Source organism: Falco peregrinus, chromosome Z, assembly GCF_023634155.1.
Source record: "Falco peregrinus isolate bFalPer1 chromosome Z, bFalPer1.pri, whole genome shotgun sequence".
Classification (NCBI taxonomy): Eukaryota; Metazoa; Chordata; class Aves; order Falconiformes; family Falconidae; genus Falco; species Falco peregrinus.
The window spans coordinates 63420171-63442069 of record NC_073739.1 but is presented as its reverse complement, the minus strand read 5'-3'; positions in this window follow the sequence as shown (position 1 = coordinate 63442069).

Here is a 21899-nt window from a genome sequence, read left to right as displayed (position 1 = left end):
TTTTCATATTCACACAGGTCTACTGTATGAATACAGAAGACAATTCTTAAAACTCATAAGATGCACTCAACAGACTGCAGTGCACATTTTTTACCAATGTTTGATGCATGAATGCAAAAGATGCAAAGAAGTTCCAAGAACAAAAAACCAAAGTCCTAGAAGTGAATCAGTACCACTCCTGTAACAGGGATACAAGGTCCATGTAGAAAGGGACATCTCCACTAACAGACCTGGGCTTTCTCTATTAGGTTTGGTTACAGGAACCAGCAGCACATTTTTGGTATAGTTCACCAGTGGCTGCTTCCACCCAGACTAATATAATTTCCATTTTGCATTTCTATACATGACAATTGTTGTAACAGACCCTGAACATCTTTTTTCAGGCCCTACACTGAAGTTTCCATCAGGCTGTAATCATCCAGCCAGAGCCAGCCTGCTCCAGAGTGAACCCTCCCAGCCCCAAACTGGCAGTGGGACCTGAGAGTGCTCAGCCTAGATCAAAGTATTGAGTTCCCCAAGCTCTGTGTCCAACACTTCATAGAAACATAAGGATTTATGGATGTGTGCTGTTCCACCTTTCTGCATTGAGGTCTAACTTGACTCTCACCGAAGTCTATGATTTAGAAGTTAATTTCAGTGGGATCCTTCCTGAGTCTTTCATGGTCGTTGCTGGGACAAGATGCAGAGAAGAGGAAAGGTCCTACGCAACAGAGATGAAGATGGGAAGGAAAAGAAGAAGAGCCCTGGCCCACTTTGCTCCAGGTCCCAGATGTTCCTATGTGCTCGATATAGCTCTCTAGCATTTGCTTGATTTGATGTGGCCCTGCACAGCTGAACAAGGAGTTCTACAGCCAATACCCTTTGAAAACGCATCATCGTGATGCAGAAACTGGTGTGCACTCATTGCTAACATTCTCTGACAGTGGGAAAAGGTGGAAAGAAAATTAAACCTTGATGCAATTCTTTCCTCATTGATGGGTTTCAGTGCTTGCTACTGAAATCAGCATTTCATACAGATGTTAATCAAAACGGGTTCCTCTGTCAACTGTGTTATTGCAAATACTTCTCAGGGAATTGTATTGGTCCCTGTAGGTTCTCATGACTTCCCAGTTGCCACAGAAATTGCAGCAGGCGAAAAGGTGAGCAAGACATGATTTTGCCCTCATTTCTTCCATATTTCTTCTGTGCTTCTTGGAATCACCTCATTGCTGTTCTTCATCAACATTGTGACTTTAATCTCTGATACTGGCCCACATGGGTTCAGCCAGTTTCTATATGTATGTCCTGGCTGTATATGTGTATGTGTATATATATTACTCATTTATACTTGTAAAATCTATTTATATTCGAATTTATATTTAATTCTAAGGAATGCTATATAAGATATATTAATTTGAATTTTCTGAGATTTTGTTTTGCTAGGTATGTGCTGGCAAGACCAACAACAAAAAACCCACCCCCCACCCCACCTCCCACCCCATTGTAAACATAGAAAGAAATATATTATTAAAAACAAAGGAGAAATCAACATTTTGTTGGAATGGAAATGTTTGTTAATAAACTGGACTTTTCCTGTAGCCCAAGTAACTTAACTTTTTTTTTTTTTCAAATTATTGGATTCATTCTATGACAAATATGCTTATTTTCTCTATTTACTCAAAATGCATTATTGCAAGAAATACATTTCTGTGATTTGACTGCTACATTACAGACACAAATATAGAGAAATTTGGGGTTGTATTTCTTTGGGCAGGTATATAGCTTTTAGACAGCCATTTTAAAGTTTCCTTGGCAAGAAATGGAATTTTCTAACTCTGGCTTATTATTTCAAGATTGATGCAATATGTGTTCCCTGACAACTTGGATGTTTTGGAGTATCCCATCCAAGAATAAATTTAGGAACTTTTTATAGTCACAGATTTCCTTAGGGTATTACAGTCATTGAGCTACTATTTACTCTGTGCAGCCTACAGAGGGATTTGTATAAAGTTTGTACAAGTTGAAACATTTTTAAAAGGTTGTATCAAATAGGTTCATATTAGCAACTATTTATGAACTACGAAGCCAAGGATTAAAAAGTATTTATGAGGTTAAGAATGGAAAAGGGTATGAGTCGCAAGGTCTTCTGATGTGGAGAAAGACAGCAATCATTTAGATGAGACACCTCGTAGATGGATAAAAAAGAATACCATTAGCTTTAATTTGGCACTGACCCAGCTGCCTTACAATATGTTTTGTTTTGCTATGATTCTGTGGTTTAACTAATGCTGCTTCCATTCCATTGTATGATAATTAAAAAAACTGCACTCAAATTATTTCTCTGCCATAGCAGGGCAATGCCATTGATGCAAGTGTTCACAGCTGAAAGGAAAATGGGACCCATTAACTTAATATTCAAATGGTTTTCAGAGTTTTATTAGAAATCTTAAATTTTTTGCGGTACTTACCCCAAAAGATTTTATGTGGTCCCTTGGCTGAAGCACAATACATACTAGAATGGCCTTTACATTCTTTAGGACTTTATTGACTCAACCTTTCAAAATAAATTTTTCTATCTATCTGGTATGGCATGAAAAATGTTGTTCTGCATAATAGTTGTTAGTGGAAGAAGACATCCACATTTTCTGTGTGAAAGTCAGTCTTTTGGAGCAGTATCCTCATTTCTTTCTGTGCATTTTTAATGTTTTATTTTACCAGCCAGAACATAAAATAACTCAGAAACTGAGTTTCAATTCAATGAGTTCAATGAGTTTCCTTGTCAGAAACTGCTTTTATTTTGCTTTCCAAAATGTAGCAGAATAGTTAGACACATTCAGTCCTCTACCATCCAGTGAAAGCCTGCCCCAATTACCAGTCAGTTAATGATGACTTTGGTTGGAGGGCAGTACTGCACATATAGTTCATTGCTGCTGCATTTTGGCTTTGCCCTCACTGACAGGACTTCTTAGGAGGCAACCATGTGGTGGCAATGAGGGACAGGTGTTAACATGCCACAGGGCTGCACAGGCAGGGTAGTATCACCCACAGTGCTAAAACTTGGCATTGCTTTCCCATAGCCATGGGCATGACTGCAACTGCAGCAGAGCTGAAAAACCCGCCAGTAAAGGTTGTTACTGCAGAGCTGCTCCTCCAAAACTGCACAGCAGTTTTGTGGTGGACTGTTGGTGGACTGTTGGGCAGCGATGCTGCTGGAGGGGGCTGTGTCCTTACTAGACAGCCTGCATGGTTGTACGATGCTTAGAGGAGTCAGCAATCAAGCCACAAGGGGAGAGAAAGGTTAGAAGTATAAGGACAGGCAGAAAGGTATTTTCAGATGGAACAGTGAAAGACGATGCGAAGAAAAATGAGCAGAAGAAAGAGACCTGATTTCAGCTTCAGCCTCAAGCTAGCCGGGCTGTTGGGACAAGGCTTTTCCTGGGTCAGTGCAATAGAGTGTCAGGCTGTCCAGGTTGAAAACACTGGTTTTCACATTTTCAGTCAATGCATTAGCAGTGGTGGCACGTCACAAGGAATCTTGCAGCCTCATGCTGAGTGATGCAGTTAATACTGCAGCAAGTTCAATGACATAATTCCAGAGGAGCCTAAATCCTGAGTTTTGTGTGTAGGACTGGCAGCACAGGGAGAAGTAATACTCCAGCACCCTGTGACCAGCTTTTTGGGAGGACTTAAGGCAGAATTAGGCTATGACCCTGCAGGCAGCTGGAAAGCTATTAACTTCTGAATTAAAATGGTGGGTGGCACCCCTGGGAGCAGACAGAAGTTCATGGGGTGCAGGGTGGATGAAGGAGAAAGCTAGGAATAAAAAAAGAGAGAGGAGAGAGGAGAGAGCAACAGAAAGCCTCAGCAGCAGGAAAAAGGACCCTATTACTCAAAAACATGAGGTGGTGGCTGAAAGGGACATAGATCATGTTGTTTTCCCAGAAACAGTATAATTTTACTCAGAAACTGCTATGTAAAACCCTACGGAGACCAAGCAGGTATCTGGTGAGTGCTGGAGCTTGTCAAAGTCAGCCCTGAGGGAGGGTGCAGTATCAACCACAGTTACCTACTTGGATATATGTCCGCACTGTGCAAGAAAAGGTCTTTTTACCATCAGATACCTCTTCAGGTCAAATAACCTCATTTGCAATGACCTTCAGCAGCAAATGCAGAGGCAATTTAACACAGCATTGGCTAACCAGGATGTCTTTCTTTCATCTTACAGCCTCTCCAGGCTGACACACAGGAACAGGAAAAGAGTGCAGGGAACAGGTTTCTTCATTTTTCTCTGTTATATAATCCCTAACTGACATGTTTCAGTATTTGCAGTTCTAAATTCTTAAGACAGATTCTATGGGAAATCTGCATAGACACATTTCCTTTTCCATTCTTCAAAATTAGGGAAAAAAAACCACCACAAAACCAAACCAAACAAACCTGGAAACTGTTTCACTGTGGAGAAGCAGACACAATGAAGTAAATTACTTTTAGAGCATCTTCTTAAACTGTTAAATTATTAACAAGAACAGAGATTGGAAACTAGCACCTTAAAAAAAAATGCTTTGCTGTGTTAAAACAATAGGAACTACAGTTTTCAGACCTGTGTACAGTACAGTATGTACAAAAAAGTAATAGTTCTCTCCATTAATTTTTAAATCTTTCTCCTTCCTTAGTCAAGGTGTTATTTTTCAGGCTGTGTCCTTTGTATGGAAGCTATAATGTTGCCTGCTGTGCAAAAGAAAGAGGTGAGAAAAGAGAGAAATATAGTCAGTAGGGGTCAAATCATGCTTCCACAAAATTAATGGAAGTTTGTTCCATTGTCTTCAATGGAAGAAAAACACTGAAACACAAACCTAGCAATTTTACCTTCTGTAAATGTTGAGAAAATCCAGCATGACACACGGTTTGCAGATGGGAGGATGCTTGCTTAGATGTCTGTATTCGTGTAACAAATTTTCTTTCATTTAGAAAGAGTATTTCAAAACTTTAGGAAGTAACCTTCTGATCATTTCCCCTTCTGTCTGTAATGGTATAGCCTGGTCAAAAGAGGATTGACATAAGTTCTGGGCAAAACCTAAACTTCCTGAATTCAAGCTCTCTCGAGTGCTATGCGTGGGAAAAAAGTGTTTTACTAATAAGAAAGACTTTGTACGTAAATGTTTTGTTTATTTGCACTCAAATAGCTTGATCTACTAATGCTAAACCCTTAAGGGCCTAGTTCTCAACTGAAAAAAAATAAAAAAATAAAAAGCAAGTTTCTGTCCTGGTTTCAGCTGGGATGGAGTTAACTTTCTTTTTAGTAGCTGGTGCAGCGCTGTGTTTTGGCTTTGATGTGAGAACACGTTGATGGCACACTGATGGTTTTAGTTGTTGCTGGGTGATGTTTATACTAAATCAAGGAGTTTTCGGTTTCTTGGGCCCTGCCAGCCAGAGGGCTGGAGGGGGATGGGAAATTGAGAGGGGACACAGCAGGACAGGTGACCTGAACCAGCCACAGAGGTATTCCATACCATGGGGTGTCATGCTTGGTACATAAACTTGGAGGGTTAGCTGCAGGGTGGATCGCTGCTCAGGGACTGGCTGGGCATCAGTCAGTGGGTGGTGAGCAGTTGTACTGTGTATCACTTGGTTTTTTGCTTCCTTTTCCCTTTTCCTTTTTTACCCTTTTTTTCCCACCTTTCCATTCTAATTGTTATTATTATTGTTGTTATTGTTATTACTGTTGTTCTTATCTCTTTATTCTGTTTAAATTATTAAATTGTTCTTATCTCAACCCTCAAGTTTTACATTCCTTTCTGATTCTCCTCCCCATCCTTCCGGGTGCGGAGCGGTGAGAAAGTGGCTGTGTGATGCTTGGCTGCTGGCTGGGGTTAAACCATGACAGTTACTTTTCCATTTTTTATAAAAAAATGCTGAAAAGCACACGTCTGAATATATTTGCAAAGTGGGACACAACAGGGATATTTTAGTTGACTCTGGTGGCCTTTGCAGGACATATCAGACTAAAACACTGAAGTCCCAACCCCTGGAAAACTCTTTTGCCACAATCTTTAAATATACAAGTTGTCCCAGTTAGGTTGGGACAGTTGTTGACTCCAGTTAAGTTGACACCAGCTTAGGTGGGATCACTCTTACACTTGAAGCTCAGCTGGATGTGGCTGTGTCACTGCTTCTTCTGCCTAGAGATGCTGCAGAGGCTTGGTTGTGATGAGGACCACCCAGTGCAGCCTCTCCTCTCCCAGCCCAGGGCTGTGGGTCTTTGCAGAAGCACCATCCACACACACCTCATGCTGGGGTTTTAATCCAAGCAAGTTAGAGAGAGGCTACTAGCTTTGATCCTATAGTTAAAACCTGTCAACAACAGAAGTTGACCCAGTTCATTTAACAAACGTTAGTGCTACCACAGACATTGCAGCGGCTGATAGTGAAACTCTTAATGACTAGAAAGAATCAGGAAAAATCAAAATAAACAAGATTACAATTACACTATATCAAAAAAACATGAAATTATCAAATTTTGCAACTCAGTTGCAAAATCCAGGCAAAACTGGTGACCTATATTCACAAACACCTCTGTAAACTGGAGTGACTATTTTTTCCCCTCAATTAGCATTTCTTACATAAGCAGACTCGAAGGAGATTTGAATAACATACACAAGCCAGGTAAACCTGAGGAAAGTATGGTCATAAAATACATGTGCAAGCAACAGCAATAGCAGAAAAATACTGATTGGTGCTACTTGCATTCAAATAGCTCTTCAGTTTTAAATTAGAGACAGGTGCAAAATTTAAGTTTGTTAACCATGAATGCCTTTCATTGTCTGGTGAGTGTCCTACACAAAGAATATTTAGAGCTGTCCCCCACATACAGCTCCTTAGCAGCCATTCCTTGGAAAGAGGGGATCTCCCCCACACTTGAAGAAATAGCACACAGTCTCTATAAGTTTTGAAAAGCTTGTTTCAATATAGATCATAAGTTGATTCTGCTTTCTTACTTCTAAAAGCATTTGGAAAGTCTAATATTATTCTTCTATACATGTCAGACAATAATTCCTATAATTCCAGCAGAAATTTCTGCCAAGTATAGATGGAAAGCTGAATATCTTGCAGGATCCATGAATATTCTGTGGATAGCCAAGTAATCAGCCTCCAGATAAAGGTGTTTGTCACATCAGAACATTCAGAGCTGATTAAATCATGCTTGGTCTATTGGCATTGTCTCAGCATCCCACAGATTAAAGCAGAAACTAGTTTAATAGGACATGTGAACAAGATTTGACTTTTTTGTTGTTGTTGTTGTTAAACTGATACAATTGGATGTTTTCAAACAGGGTGTGATTAACCAGACCCGACTGTACTTGACAAACATAATGGTATGTCACGATTTTTAACAAGGTTCTTGGGGCTTTCAGTGTATTTTTGATGGTCACTCATCTGTGGTGAAGTTCCACTGAAGGTGATGGCAACGTCCTCCCAGGGCTTGAATTTGCCCCTAATCCGCTAACTATCTGGACCAAACGTGACCACCAATAAAAGTCAGTGGTGGATGTCAATGTATACATCTAAGTTAACTTCAGAATCACAAACCTTATAAACACAAGAGCAAGAATAAACATCTACAAGCTTTATTTGGGAGCAGAATACATTTGACCATCTCGTTAATGTCAGACAAGAGCTCCCTGGGGTGGCAGTGACTTCTTCACAGCCCTAGTTTGTCCATCTCAGAACTGCGCCTTCTCTGCATGGGCATTTGCACCTCTCCAGGAGTGTCTGGGACAAATATATCTCATGAAGAAAGATAAGAAGTTACTGAGCTGAGAAGAGACAAAGTTTTCAAGAAAATCCAGCAGTGTGATAATCCAGAAATAAAAAACCCAAAGGCTGCACAAGCGTCATACCCTCTGTTTGAGTTATGAGTCATGATTCCTTGTGCACAGCACCAAGTTATTTAAGAAGCCTTCTCCACTAAATACGTGTATCTGAATCCTTTCTAGATAGTTTAATGGGCTACATGTGGAAGACAGATCTTATCTCCAGATTACAGACTGAATTCAACCCAGGACAACTAGCTGGCAGTTTCTGAAAACACACTGAGAGCATAAGGTAGCATATGGCATGTGAAACAGAAGATGCCAACAATTTAACAGCAGTGCTGTGGTTGGTCTAAAGATGGAGTACAAAGACTTTTGAAGGGAAAAGTAGTATCTTAGGCAAGCTGATAGAGTTAGATGAAGTGGGTAAGTTTTAAGGTTTGTCATTCCTTCACCTGGTCTGACTAAATAGTAACAAACTCTAAGCCAAAACAGGTAAGCAGCAAAGTTGCAGTGATTCAGTCTGAAAGAGGCACTGGCCTAAGGTTCATTAAATCATCGTCATTTCCCACCCTCTCCTAAACCTCCTCTGCTCTACAGATGCAAAAAAATGTATTTCACTCTCTGCTCTGGGGAGCTGTCATGCCTATCTGCCCTGGCTAACAGCCAACTTCTCCTCTCCTCTCCTCTGCTCTCAGGACCTTCTCCTATTTTATCCATTTTTCCACCTCTGCTCCTGCACAGCAGGATCACATACAAACGCTTCCTGGGTGAAAGAAGGGTGGAAGAAGACAGCACTTACCATCCTGTCACTTATTTTTACAAAGACTCTAGAGACTTCACCTGTGAGGCCTTTTCCTCCAGCCAGGTGAGCTGGAAATTGGTCAATGAGTTGGGAAGTTACTGAGAAGGAGGAGACAGACATACCCACAGCAGGCCCCCTGACCACGCAAAGCAGTCCTTAGGAAACCTTGCTAAAAAAAGGCAATGTTTGAGGTATTTTCTGATCAAGTACTTCATCTTCTCTAGCATTCATGGTAATTATTGTAGCACAGCTGAAACTGCTGCATCCGCTGTCTGACTGAAGAACTGGAGTCTGCCTTTTCCTTTTTTACACTGTTTTCATGTGTGTAATAACTAATAACAAGCAGCACTACATAAGCCTTTGACTAAGCATGTCAAAGACTTGACGGCTGTATCCTTGACTTTTCTTAAATGACATACACTGAGGTTACACTGAACTGACTTAGATGGTGCAAACCTCTCCACAGCAGTGCACCTCATATCACGTGCTCCCATTTAGGCTAGATATAAGATGAAATTAGGATATACTCTCCAAAACCTGCACAGAACAGTTTGAAGTACTGTCCTCCAGATGCTTTTACTTCCCTGCAGTGTAAAGACTACACCCCTAAGCTGAAGTAGGTGCTGACTGAAACAAGCACCTCCATACACATTGATAGTCCACCAGCTGAACCACTGTGTTTTAAAGACATTATTGCTGATGTTCTAAGGTTGTAGGTGGACAATACTTGATGCATGCATCAGCAAAATCTGAACCAAGTATGCCAAGCCCAGTTAACAGTATTTAGATGTATTTTTGCTCAGTGGTGAGGAACACCTTTGTAAATTGCCTAGTCCCTTAGTAATATAGTATTATTTTTCTCAGAGGCTGTACATAGTATGGTGCTATTCTGTAATGCCTTTCATACAAATATCATCATCTTTAATTTGTTACACCTTCTTCTTTGCCCTGAGGTTATTGTGAGATCTCTGTGTTGTGTTTTATTGCCACTCAAAAACCTTGAGGGATCATGTCCTGCCCTGGCTCCTAAGGGGCTGCCAGGTGACTGGCAGCACCAGCTGGGATCTCTGAAAAGCCTGGCCCACAGCTTCTCTGTGCCAGAGAGCTACCGACCCACTCAGAGAAGAGCAGACCCCTCTCTCCTATCTCACTGTCTCAGGGAAACTGCGAGTGAATGGCTCAGTGAACTTCCCAATGAACCGCAAGCCCAGCCTGCAAAACAGAGGGAAGGAGTCATGTCTGAAGTCCAGCTGCCCACTACACAGCCTGTTTGGTGGGATTTGCAGGGAAACTAGCTGTTTCCCAAGGAAAAGGACACCAGAGCATCCTCTTTGTCCTTGGTCCCTGCTACAGTTGCAGATTTCAGGTACATCTGTAAAGCTTTTGTTCAGCTAGAGAGTCTGGGTGTAGACCCGACAGTGTGCCATGCGATAGACTTCCAATTATTATGTTATAGAAAGACATGGACATGTGAAGATCCCAGATATATTTTGAGGATGTGACTCTCACCATATTCTGAGTGTTGCTTGAACAGCTGAAGCCCCAAATTAAAAAGTTACCCGAGAGTAAGCAGCTCTCTATTTGCTCTTTCTTGACAGGAACCAGATATATGGCAGGGCTGGCTGGATAGAGGTATAGCGAGATGGTTCTCATGGAAACCAGGTGAAAAAATAGCATAGAAAATAGCTGAAGGGGACACTGGAGGAAACTGAATAATAGTGACAGGTAGATGCTAATTACCAATCAAAATTTAATTGAGATAAACAGATGTTTTTCCACCACGGTTACTAGGAATGAGTCAGGAAAAGTACAAAGATCAACCAGCATGCACAACAGCTTTTCTGACAGAGGTAAAGTGGGACTGTTAGCGTATCAGATGCAGACAGCAAAACCAAAAGAGAGTGAACAGTCAGGCAAGCTGGGAAGACCAGAAGAGGGGAGACAAGCTGGCATGCTGAATAGGTCTGGGTAGAGAGAGTCAGCTGCGGAGAATACGGACCAAAGACAAAAAGACAGAAGAGCTGGAGGAAACAGGGAACAAATAATACAACCCACAGACATAAAGGGAGCTGGGCAGCCCAGAAAGGTTTTATACAGTGATGAGGAAACCAGCTTAGACCACTAAAGTCTTTGGATTCTTAGATGATATCTGAAACCCACCTGGGACAGTGCTTCCATTAAGGATTACTTAGGGTAAGGAGCCCCTAACCTGCTGTCTTTAAGATTTACATGTCCTCAGCACTTACCAGTAGTGAGAAATGCATGGTCAATAGCGAGCACTGAATGAAGGTCTAAGAGTGAAATCCAGAGCCTCTTGCAAAGACAGGTCATGGGAGAAGGTGCAAGCTAAGCATGCCAGCCTGGAGAAATGGTGACCAGGGTGGAGGAGCTGGACGGAGAGAGGCATCCAGGTCAGATACTTCTTGCATAAGCCCACCTACATTTAAGAAAATCAGATCCCGGTGCATGCTCTTAGATATGGAGAGGCAGACTGGCAGTGCATTTGACAGGATGGGAAAGGAAGATGGGCCTTGAAGACAGCTCAAAGCTGGACACTGTTCAGAAGAAACCTCCACCCCATGCTTTAAGAGGGAAGCTAGCCAGCACTCCTGAGAGGGGATGGAACTGTGGTTAAAACCACTACTGTTTTGAAACTTATGGTCAAGCTGTGTTTTTATTTCTGCTACAGGGTGCCTTCCAGCCCTTCACACTCAGGGTTCATTTCTGATCTACCCAAGAGCAGACATTCTCAGAGACAGACTGCTCAGACTGTTCCACCAAGAGAAAAGGTCTGTTGGTGATGTTAAGCCACAGAGGACTGGAAGTACCTTTGATGTGTAGCTCCATTCCCCAGCAAAAAAATCTACTCCAGCAAGGCCTTTTTGTGAAGGTCTTACCACCTCTAGTTAGAGCTTTTGCTGCCATGGCAATGTTTCAAGAAACCACGTCCCTAACCCACCTGTTGATACCAACCAGTGTCTAGGAGCAACTGAAGCTTGTGCAATATGTTTACCATGATTCTTACTTCCCTCAGAGGGAGCACAACGAAGGGGATGGCTGTGTCCTCATCTCCCTGATGGTTGTGGCAGTCTGTGTGTCTGTCCAGGCTTTCAGGTAGAGAAAAAGAAAGCTGGGACTGTGGGACTCTGCACAAGTACACCGTATAGATGGGGAAAGCAGACATCTCACATCCCTCCTTGTGTTCATTTACACCCAGGCAGAGCTAACCGCAATCTGTCCCCAAGTCATAAAATATTACTAAGGCAAAAGTGAATGGCATTTCGTGGCCAATGTAATTAGATTCTAGCAGCCTCAGCCCACAGGACAGTACTGTCTACTCTGCAGAATATTAAGTCAAATAACTGGAATCAACAAACAACATTGGAAGAAGTCTTGCTTGAAATAATATATATTAATACAGTAGCATAATAAATAATAAATACTGTTAATACTGCTGTAAATAATTTATCATGAGAGATTTGTGTAATAAATAATACATAAATATATAATCATCCTTTGAAATAATATAAAATTAGCAATTGCGAAGTGAACTTAACCTATTAACATGCTTCAGGAGAAGAAGCCTACAAGTTATTTAGAGTCTGAATCCACTGCGGCACTGTAATAGCCTAGCAGAGGGTAACACCAGCAGTACCACATGAGGATGCAAAGCAGCAGAGCTGCCTGTTGCCTAACAAAGCAAATAGTAATGCACTTCTCAATTTTATGTTCAGGGCTAAAGGTCAGTTGATCTACTGGGTGTGCCATGTTTCTTTGTTTAAAAAAAGTTAATTTATTGCTGACTCAAGACCTTGAGCAAGTTGTTTTCCAACAACTAAGATGAAAAAAAGCAACACAGGCTGCCGGCTGATTTAAGAGAATATAGAGATCATTCCTGTGGTAGAGACACACAGAAATACTCCAGGCTCCAGCAGGGAATCATGTTTTGGCTCTGTTCCCAGAGTCCTTATAACACTTTTTATCTCCAAGCACCTTACAAACTTGGGCCAATTAAATATGCATACAATCCCTTTGGGGTCAGCCTGCTTTATTGGCTCTGGTTTTCCAGTGGGAGAAACAGGTATGCAGAGTTCGGGGGCAGGTTGCTGAAGACTTCCACTCTGCTTTAGAGTGTGTGAGTACAGACCAGTTAGTGATGCCATCCTATCTGTGGCCAGACTTTCTGAAGATTGGCATCAAAAAGTTTTGTACTTTTCTGCAAGTTGTGCCACATATTTCAGGGCTAAATGACAGGAGAGCACTAATGAGAACAGTCTCTGAATGATTCATTCAAAACCACAGTGAGACACTGGTGACCAGAAGTAAAGTATTTACACAGCTTAAAGTGACCATGAGTAGTTTTCAAAACTGAGCTATGAATTTCCAAAGGCATTTGGGCTCTAAAAATGGCAGGTGTGTACCTGTCAGTATTTTGACAAGCATGTGAGCTAGGGAAGTGGCTAATTCCTATCCCTCAGGCACAGCTGTTAATTGTGGAAAGTACCTGTGAGAAGCTCAGCAGCTAACCTTCTGAAAATACCACTTGTCGTCAAAAGCCAGGTCTAAACCATGTGCTACTACTCTGAAAAGAGCAGGGGAGTCTGCAGCTTCCAGCTCTCCTGAGCAACAAAGGGAACGGAAACCTTCAATACTGCTTTCAGCGGTTTATTTTGGAGCCATGGAAAGAAGCAATGTCCTTTACAAAATCGTGCAGGCAGTAATAAGATGACTTCAGATAAATCCTGCAATGCTAGAGCCAGGGAGCACGAGACAGAGATCAGTTGAAAACAGATGAAAGAAAATATTTCTCTGCACAGTCAGCGGTGGGATTTGTTGCTACAAGAGGTGACAGAGGTGGACAGTGTCAGAGGGCCCTGTGTGGGGCTGGGCAAATTAGTGGACCTTAAAGAGCTGCTAGAAGAGCTGTGCAGGGAGGTACCCTCAGGCGCCCCTACACCCACAGCTCTGGCTGCTGGAGTAATGTGTGGAAACATGTAGGCAGATACAGGTGTTGACCAGGCAGGCCATGGGCAGGCTCACAAGCTCTCCCAGTGTAACATCTGTGTTTGCACTGCAAAAGACAGAATACAGGGTGGGACGAACTGTCCCTTGCACCCAGGAGATCATTTCTTATGTCCTTGTGTCGTGCTGCAAGGGAGGTCAGGTGAGGAAGCAGCTGTGGCTGGGTACAGGTGATACAGCCCCGCATTCAGTTGGACTGGCAGCGTTAGATGCTGAAATCCAGGTGAGGAATGTAGTGGTACTGGAGAGGACTGCAGGGTCAGAAGGCAAGCCTGGCTGGCTGGGGAGGGAGCATGAGCCTTACCAGGGACAGGGCCAGCCCCTGTGCCAGCACCAGCTGCCAGAGGGGCAAGTCACCCGGCAGGTCTGCCAGGTAGCCCCCACTGCAAAGCAGGCTGGCTGCTCCCAGCCCAGATTCCTGCATCCGAGCAGAAAGGGCAGTGCTGCTCTGCCCTGGCGGAGGATGCATGTCACCTTACCCATGAGCAGCTTGGCTAGTCCACACACAGGCTGAAACTGTCCCGAATGAAGACTCGGCTCTGACTTTCATGAGCTGGAAAAATTTTGGTTGGCTAGAACAGAGCCAGCTGCAGTCGGCTTTGATCAGTCTTGGCTGCCTGACGTCAATCAGTGAGTTGATAAATGAAGAGCATTACTCAGATTTCCTTGCTTTGCCTATAGACCACACTCAAAACCAGTGAGTTTTTATTCCATATGAGGCAAAACAAGGCCCCTAATGCTAAGGTTCAGTGATAATTACATAGTGTGTCAAGGATGTCCCATCTGAAGAAACCTGTTTTCCACAGACCACTTTCCTGGAAGCTCCTCTTAGGTCATGTTTGGGCAGCCATTCCTGCAGAGCAATAAACCAACGTTTTTGCCTCTGTAACTGTTCCAAGTAGGATTTAAGATTGCTGAGTCTCTCACTGCTGGATTTTGTAATTCCTGCCTAGTCACTCACCACTTCATTAGCTTCAGAAAGCAAAAGCAAAACTAAATGACTTGTTGTCCTCTCACTCTAGTGTCTGAAGCAGCACAGCATCTCAGAAGGCTGCAGCAAGCAGGGGAAGGCTCAGCATGATCACCTCTGCTGCTGTCTCAGCAGGCACCTACCTTCTCACCACATCCCCAAATACTGACAGTCAGGAGACAAATTGCCTCCTGGGAAAACTCCTTTACAAAATTCTAACAGGCAGAAACCTGGTGGTGGGGTGAAGGGCTAAGTGTCACGGTATGACATCCACCGAAGGCTCACCTGGCAGCTCGGACACCATTCAGAGGCAGCGATAGGAGTCAGAGCAACAGGCAAATAGCCTGAAAAAGGGTGTACCTCTGGAGGCTGGGAGTGCGTGTGGGTTGGGGAAGAATCAAAAGGGAGAGAAGATCCTTCAGTCAAAAATCTCTCCAGCATGATCTTGAAAGGAGGGAATGAGGCACGGAGTTTTGCAGAGGGATGCCAGAAGAATTTAAGTTTGTAAACTGAGTGGTCAAACCTTGAGAAATGTGAACCAGCTCCACCTGAATCAGCTTTATCAAGTTTGGTAATATATATCCTAAGGGCAACATCCAGCAAGCTGCTGATTTGTGGCAGCTCCGGCTCTTCTCTATATCAGATCCAGGCACTATGAAGGAGGTCAGATGGGGGTTTGTAACAATTGTTGTGAGTAAACATACGCTGCATTTGGCTTTCTTTTTTTCACCGCCCAAGAGCACGATCACTGACACTGTCCCCATGAAAAGCAAGGCTGTGGCCCTGGGTTACCGGTGGGGGTTTATTGCAGCGAAACACAGTGGACGCAGGCATGCTGTAGCTGTCTTGCCTAGACAGGTATAACCATGACTTCCCAAGGGTTAGCACACAGCACAGGCAAGGCCCAGGACTCCTGCTTTTCAGGCTTTCAGATTTCAGCAATAAATTAGCTCAGCTGTTTAGGGTAAACCCTAGCCTAGTGAGGTCAGCAAGAGCTTTGCCACTGCCTAAACTGGGCTGAGATATCACATAATGAATGTAGATGTTTTGTGAGGTAAATAGATCCTCTCTTTTTCTAAGCTGAAGACTTCTGAGTGTATTTTGAAAGGGAATCTTCTTTACAGGGAGAAGGCAGGAAAGGAAGGAAAAAAAACACCTTGATACTTGTTTCATTCAGGTCTCCGCACAAAATTTAAAATTAACTTTTAAGACCTCCATAACAAATAACCCAGTTGTGAAACACCTTGGGAGATATATTAAGATCCAGTTCTAGTTTTTGCTTTCAATGATGATCGATCTTTCTGGGCTTTTTAGCCCTCATCCACTGGGTTTGTGAAAATTTGGGAGCAAAAACATTATGGTATTGTCCTTGCATTGCAGTTTTGCTTCTTTGTTAATTTTGGACCCAGTCTTACAGTGTAGCAAAATTATTGAACTTGGTTTTGCTTAGTTCTCTAATTCCTGTTGCTTCTCTATTACTCTATTACTATGTGGCAGGGCACCCTATAGGCACAATAAATAAATAATACAACACTGAGAGCTGTAACAAATCACAAATACATTATTAAAAAATTAAGAAATAAATATCTTCTCTTGCTTAAATAGAGATTGATTTTATAACATGGAATGCTGAGGAGAGCTGCTGGAAAATATATGTGGGCCCAGGGACATGGAGGATACACTGTAACAGGTGATTTGCTCCCCCGATTAGAAAAATAAAAAAAAAAACAACAGTGAATGGATGTATTCGTCAAACAGGAACTGAGCTCCCCTGTACACAGCTCAGGTAGGATGCAATGTTTGCTTCATCCCTTTGCTTCAGTAGGATGCTGCACTTGCACAGTGAAGACCTCAAAAAGACATGAGCTGGTACCCAGAGCTTCCTCTTTATGTCTTAACCTGCACAGCACAATTCAGGAAGAAGTTTTGGAAATGAGGAGGAGGTGATGCCCTTCCTGGTTGCTGAGACACCTCTTAGTAATGCTTCTCAAACCTTGGGAGAAGTTCCCCAGACAGGATGCTGGCCTGCCTGGGACATAATGCGTTATGAACTTGGTGTGGGTCCCTGACCCCACAGTGATCAAACCTCTGCCTGGGATGCAGCAAAGCGGTGGGAAGATGGAGCACTCTGAATAGCCAACAGGTCTTTCTTGTTCCTCAGTGGAAGGAGGGTACCATATGCTCAGTGCCTCATTAAAAGGCTTGCAGTTTCAGTCAAGCCCTAATGTCATTAAAGATGTCCATGTCTCCTTGCTTTAGGCACCTTTTTAACCTTTCCTATGAGCAGGAGGAGAAGAGGCATGCAAAGACCTGGAAATTCACTTCTGTGCAGCACAAGGACGTGTGACAGGTCCCCACCTTGCTCAGCATGGCACTCCTCACCAGGTACATGCTTTTCCTAGAGTACAGCATCCCTGCTGTGCACTTGCAGAGCCATGCAAAATCATTTTAAGTACAGCTGCTTTCCACAGCTGAAGTTTAAGAAGTAACACTAATACTTTACTTCTATGGTTTTCTGTCAGTGGACCTATTTTTATGGCATTTTACATGCCCATTATCTCTGATTCCTTCAGCCCTGAAAACCTCCAAGGAGGATTTCCAGCCTCCCTGGATAGTCTGCCCCTATGCTGAACTCTTTACCTAGCAAATAAATTTTCCTGATGACCTCTGACCTTCCCAAGGTGCAGTTTGCAGCCATTGGTTTTTTCTGTATTATCTTCCCCTTCTGGAAGAGTTTGGCTCTGTCATCTTTGTAAATCCCCTTTGAGTAGTTGTAGGTGACCACCTCTTCGCCCTCTTTTCTGGTGATGGAACGTCAGCTCCTCAAGCCTCTCTTTGGTGGTCACATCTACTCTGCTAGTCTTCCCCTGAATGACATTTCCAAATCCCACCCTAGCCAGGCTTTATCCTGGGTGAGACCTCACCAGTGCTCTCAGTAGAGGGTCCTTTAATCAAAAACTTTACTTTTTCTAACGCAGCTCAGTGGGCACCTGGCTTTTTTCAAGTGAGTGTGCCCAGCTGCTTTGGCCTGCAGCCCACTGCATGTCCCTGAGTCCTTTTCAGTAGGGTGGTGACCCAGCCTGTCACTCCCCAGCTTGCCATGCTTCCAGTTGTCCTGCCCAGTGGTCAAACCCTGTGCTTCTCCTGACTAAGCCTCATGGGGTGACTGGTGGCTTGAACTTCTGGTGTCTTCTGGATGGAGAGTCTCAGGTCTCTGAACCTCAGGGTTCTTCTGGATTGAAGTGCTGCTGTCTCTTGTGTAGGTCACTCTTCCTCATTCAGTGTCGTCTGCAAATTTGCTGGGAGGGAGGCTTTCTATGTCACCATCTGGGCCACTGATGAACTTACTGAACAGCTTCAGCCCAACATCACAGAAACTTGGCCCTTCTCATGCCTGGGCTTGAAGAGGCCATATTTTACCCCGTTACCCACATCAGAAGGTGCAGAACAGCACCACAGCCCCACCATCCCCTCTAGGGCAGTACCCAGTTTTACTAAACAGAGGGAAATATCCTTTCGCTCTCATGCTCCTACTCAGCTCTCACCGTCTGCACAGACTTTCTCATTGTGAGTCAAGGCTGGGTTCTGCATCCAGCCTTACTGAATTTTCTGCTGAGACTGCCATGGATGGAGTGTAGTGTGGCTGTGAGGGTGGTCTTTTGTGAAAGGGACTAGTGTCTGAAGACAAAGACGGACACTATCTGCCCCTGGACAGCAAGGGTTACCGAGCTGCTTTGCCCATCCATTCAAAAGACAAAAAATTACCTGACTTACATAAAACTGTTACTGACTTGTACCTCTGTTTGGTCTTCATGTTAAAGTTGGTGTCTTTAGTTCACAAATGAAGTAGTGACAAGTCGCAATGCACGTAACTGAAGTGGGGGCTGGTGATGTGGAGGACCATTTAGCCAACCCAGCAAACCTATTCACTCTGCTATATGATTATGAGCTGGAAAACACTGACAGATAAATACATCAAAGTAGAGATGCCTGCAGGCTCTTTCTGTTCTGCCGTTCAGACAGACAGGCCTGAGCTAGCTTTAGAATAGCCAGCTTGGCTATGGCAAACATTGCAGTTGCGGGCAGATGCAGCTTGACACAGATCAGTCCCACAGATATTCCTCGTCTCCTGCATGGGTCTCACAAGTCATGCCGAGTCCTCCACTGCCCCAGCAACACCACCAGCAGTGCCTTGAGCAAAGCTGGCTGGTGGCTCTGTGGCTGCATGGCATGGAGGTGCCTCCTGCTTCTAAAAGGCAAAGATATTGTGTCTCTCCAATGCAGTTCAGTTTCCATTTTTGCCTGGGAGCATATGCTTTGTAGAGTTGGCCATGAGGCAGCAACTTGGGCTGTGGGGGTTATGATCATCCACCGCTACTGACCTCACTGGACTCACTGAAGATGCAGATGTAGCTGGTCTGCACTGCTCCTTCCCATTCTTTCCTTTTTGCAGTTCCTTTTTTATCCCCATAGTGAAGCTGTATTTCTTCCTGGTGCCACAGGCATTTTTAATGTTGCTTATGCATACTGGGATTTTGTATTATTTACCTAGGAAGCAGAAAGATTAAAGGGGCTGCCTTATTTACTGCTACCCAAATGCTCTACATCAGCGACAGCATCTTTATATATGAATACAGCTACCGTTTAACAACTCACAGACATTTCCTACACTCTCTAGAATTGGTGTGTATTTTATAAGATGATTGCCACTGACAGGACCCCAATCCTGGCAAACCTTATGGTAATGCATTATGACAAGAAATCATCACAAATGTCCCTTTGTTATGAATCCATTTTCCTTTGAACTCAATGGATTGCAATGCTGAAAATGATAGCATGACACATGCTTCTCAGGAGCTGTGATGTGATAGGCATTTCCCCTCTTCTGTTCTCACCATCCCATTGTCCTACAGGGAAACGTTCAGCCATCAGCCTCTGAAGGGATGGCCGTAGTTATTTCTGATGTTGCAAAAGAACAGAAGAGAACGTATTACCCTCTGTGATGTGAATATTAACTAGAGAAGGTATCTGAAAGGTATTTATTCAACATATGACTTAAATTTCAAGGCTGCAAAAAAAAACATCAGTGGAAGTTTAAAAATATACTTTCCCAAGTGCAATTTTTACAGAATTTTTATTTGAAGTACCTTTGTTTTTACAGGAGATGACATTTAGCTGTGATGGGAATAGATTATATATTCTTTAATAAGTGATTCTAAAATTAATTAACTGCTTAGGTATAAGACATTTATTTAAGGGACTGTCAGAAAGACCAGACTCTCTTAGGGCAGTGTGTCTGCTTCATCTCAACAACATAAAAGTAGGGGACAATTGCCCACACGATGGGAGCCTGCAGCCCTCAACAGCCAAGGGCATAGGTTGCCATTGCAGGAGCCATCCCATGCCAGCGTGTCCTACCAGCCTTTGGCCACATGAGCTTTGGGGCCTTGTCAGCAGCATGCTGTGAGCTACCGGGATTAACCTCTCCAGGGAGCAACATCCTGGGGCACGGGGGATATGTAGATGCCATAAATGCCACCCACTCACACCATCGTGATGCAGCAGGGAGAAAGGGCCTTGACTGGTGAAGAGAAGGACTCATGTCTTCTCCCAGTCCCTGCTGTGGTCCCAGGCTGACGGGTCCGGCCAGCGAGGGGAGGCCAGGTCAGGACCACAGCGAGGGTGCAGAGATGTAAAGTGGGACAAACCTGTTCACATCCTGACTTCTGGTCCATGAGAGCCATCTCCATCCCAGGATATAAACTGTGAATGACACTACTTCATCACTGTCATGGTTGCATGTGCATGGGGCTGGAAGAGAGGAGCTCAGAAAGGGGGCTGATGCAGCTGCATCAGCCACAGCTCTCTGGGGCAAGAGGTGCAGGTGGCAGGAAAGACAGGACCCTGCCTTTTTGCACTGGCTCCTGTAACCGGAGGAGCTACTGTTGCAAAAGGCTACGTAGACCCACATCCATTTTTAAGCAGCATTCAATTTCAAGCTCATGGCTAGACTAGCCAAAAGCAGCTTTACAACTCTTGGTCTTTCTGCTGTTTGAGTCCTGCATCCTAGTTTGCAGTCTGAAGGCAGAACTGGTCTTCATGCACCTCTTTCCTCCTGCCTCTGCCCACCCTCTCTTCTGTTCCCAGGGCAGCTCTCTGGAAGCTTCTTGCCTTCTGCTTGCAAATCCCTGGAGACCCGTTCTCCAGCTCAAGGTATGTGCAACACAGAGAGCTAAGGAGTCTCCCATAGCAAAACCAGCACCCAGCTCTTTGCCTCTGCCACACTCCTTCTCTTTTTGCAGACTCACCTCCCTGTATCACCCTCTGACTTCCCTCTCCCATGGCCACTCTGAAGCTAGTGGTGAGGCTGGCGGATGCCCTGATGTAAGTGGCAGGACAGATCTTTTTAGCCTGGATTTGAGATACCAGTAGCAGCACGGACATTTGCAGGATGTAAATTTGCTCGGGGACAGCTTGAAGCTCACCTTTGTGCTTGCCTGGTCCTGCTGGCTGCAGAGGAGAGCCCAGACTGGCGTGAAGCTGAGAAACCAGTGAGAGAAGGTAACAGATCCTGTCCTTTGTTCTCTGTCCTGCAAGATGGCTAAATGCCAACTCTCAATTATGTTTCAGCATTTTCCCTTTTAATGTTAACACCAGTGCTAATTAAAGAAAGAGTGCCACTCTGTTTATCTGAGCTGAGATGTCCAGTCATTCTGGAGGTAAATAGGTACAACCATTTTCATTTTACCTCATTTACGTTCACTCACACTATACTTATTTGGTTCTCTGTGTCTTAAAAATGCACTTTGAGGACAGAAGAAAATTTTGTTTAGCAAATTACCTTTGACTTACCCTTTTTTTTTTTTCAGGAGAAGCCAGGCATACAGGTACCTTTCTGGGCTTCCCATGATTCCCATGTTGTGGGATGACACACAAAATATATACTAAGTAATCTGATCCAGCAATTAAAAGCAAGGCATGAATTACACTAACAACTATCATGGAAAGAAAATTAATTCTTTCATAGCTACACTGGTACTGTAAATGAAGTATCACAGGTAATTAAAAACCAATTGCAGTGAGCCAAACCATTTCATAAAAGTGTGGGACCTTTGTAAACATGCTGACAAGCACAGAACTTCACCCTGGGTGTGCAAAGCCTAGGACCTTGATTCATGGTTTAATCTGCAATCACTGGAAGCATCAACAAGAGATCCTAGAACCACAGTGTGAGTAGATTGCATCAGTATTCACCTTTATACATCACTGGTGACTTCCTGTTGGCTTTTAAAAGCCTCCTAAAATGTGGTGT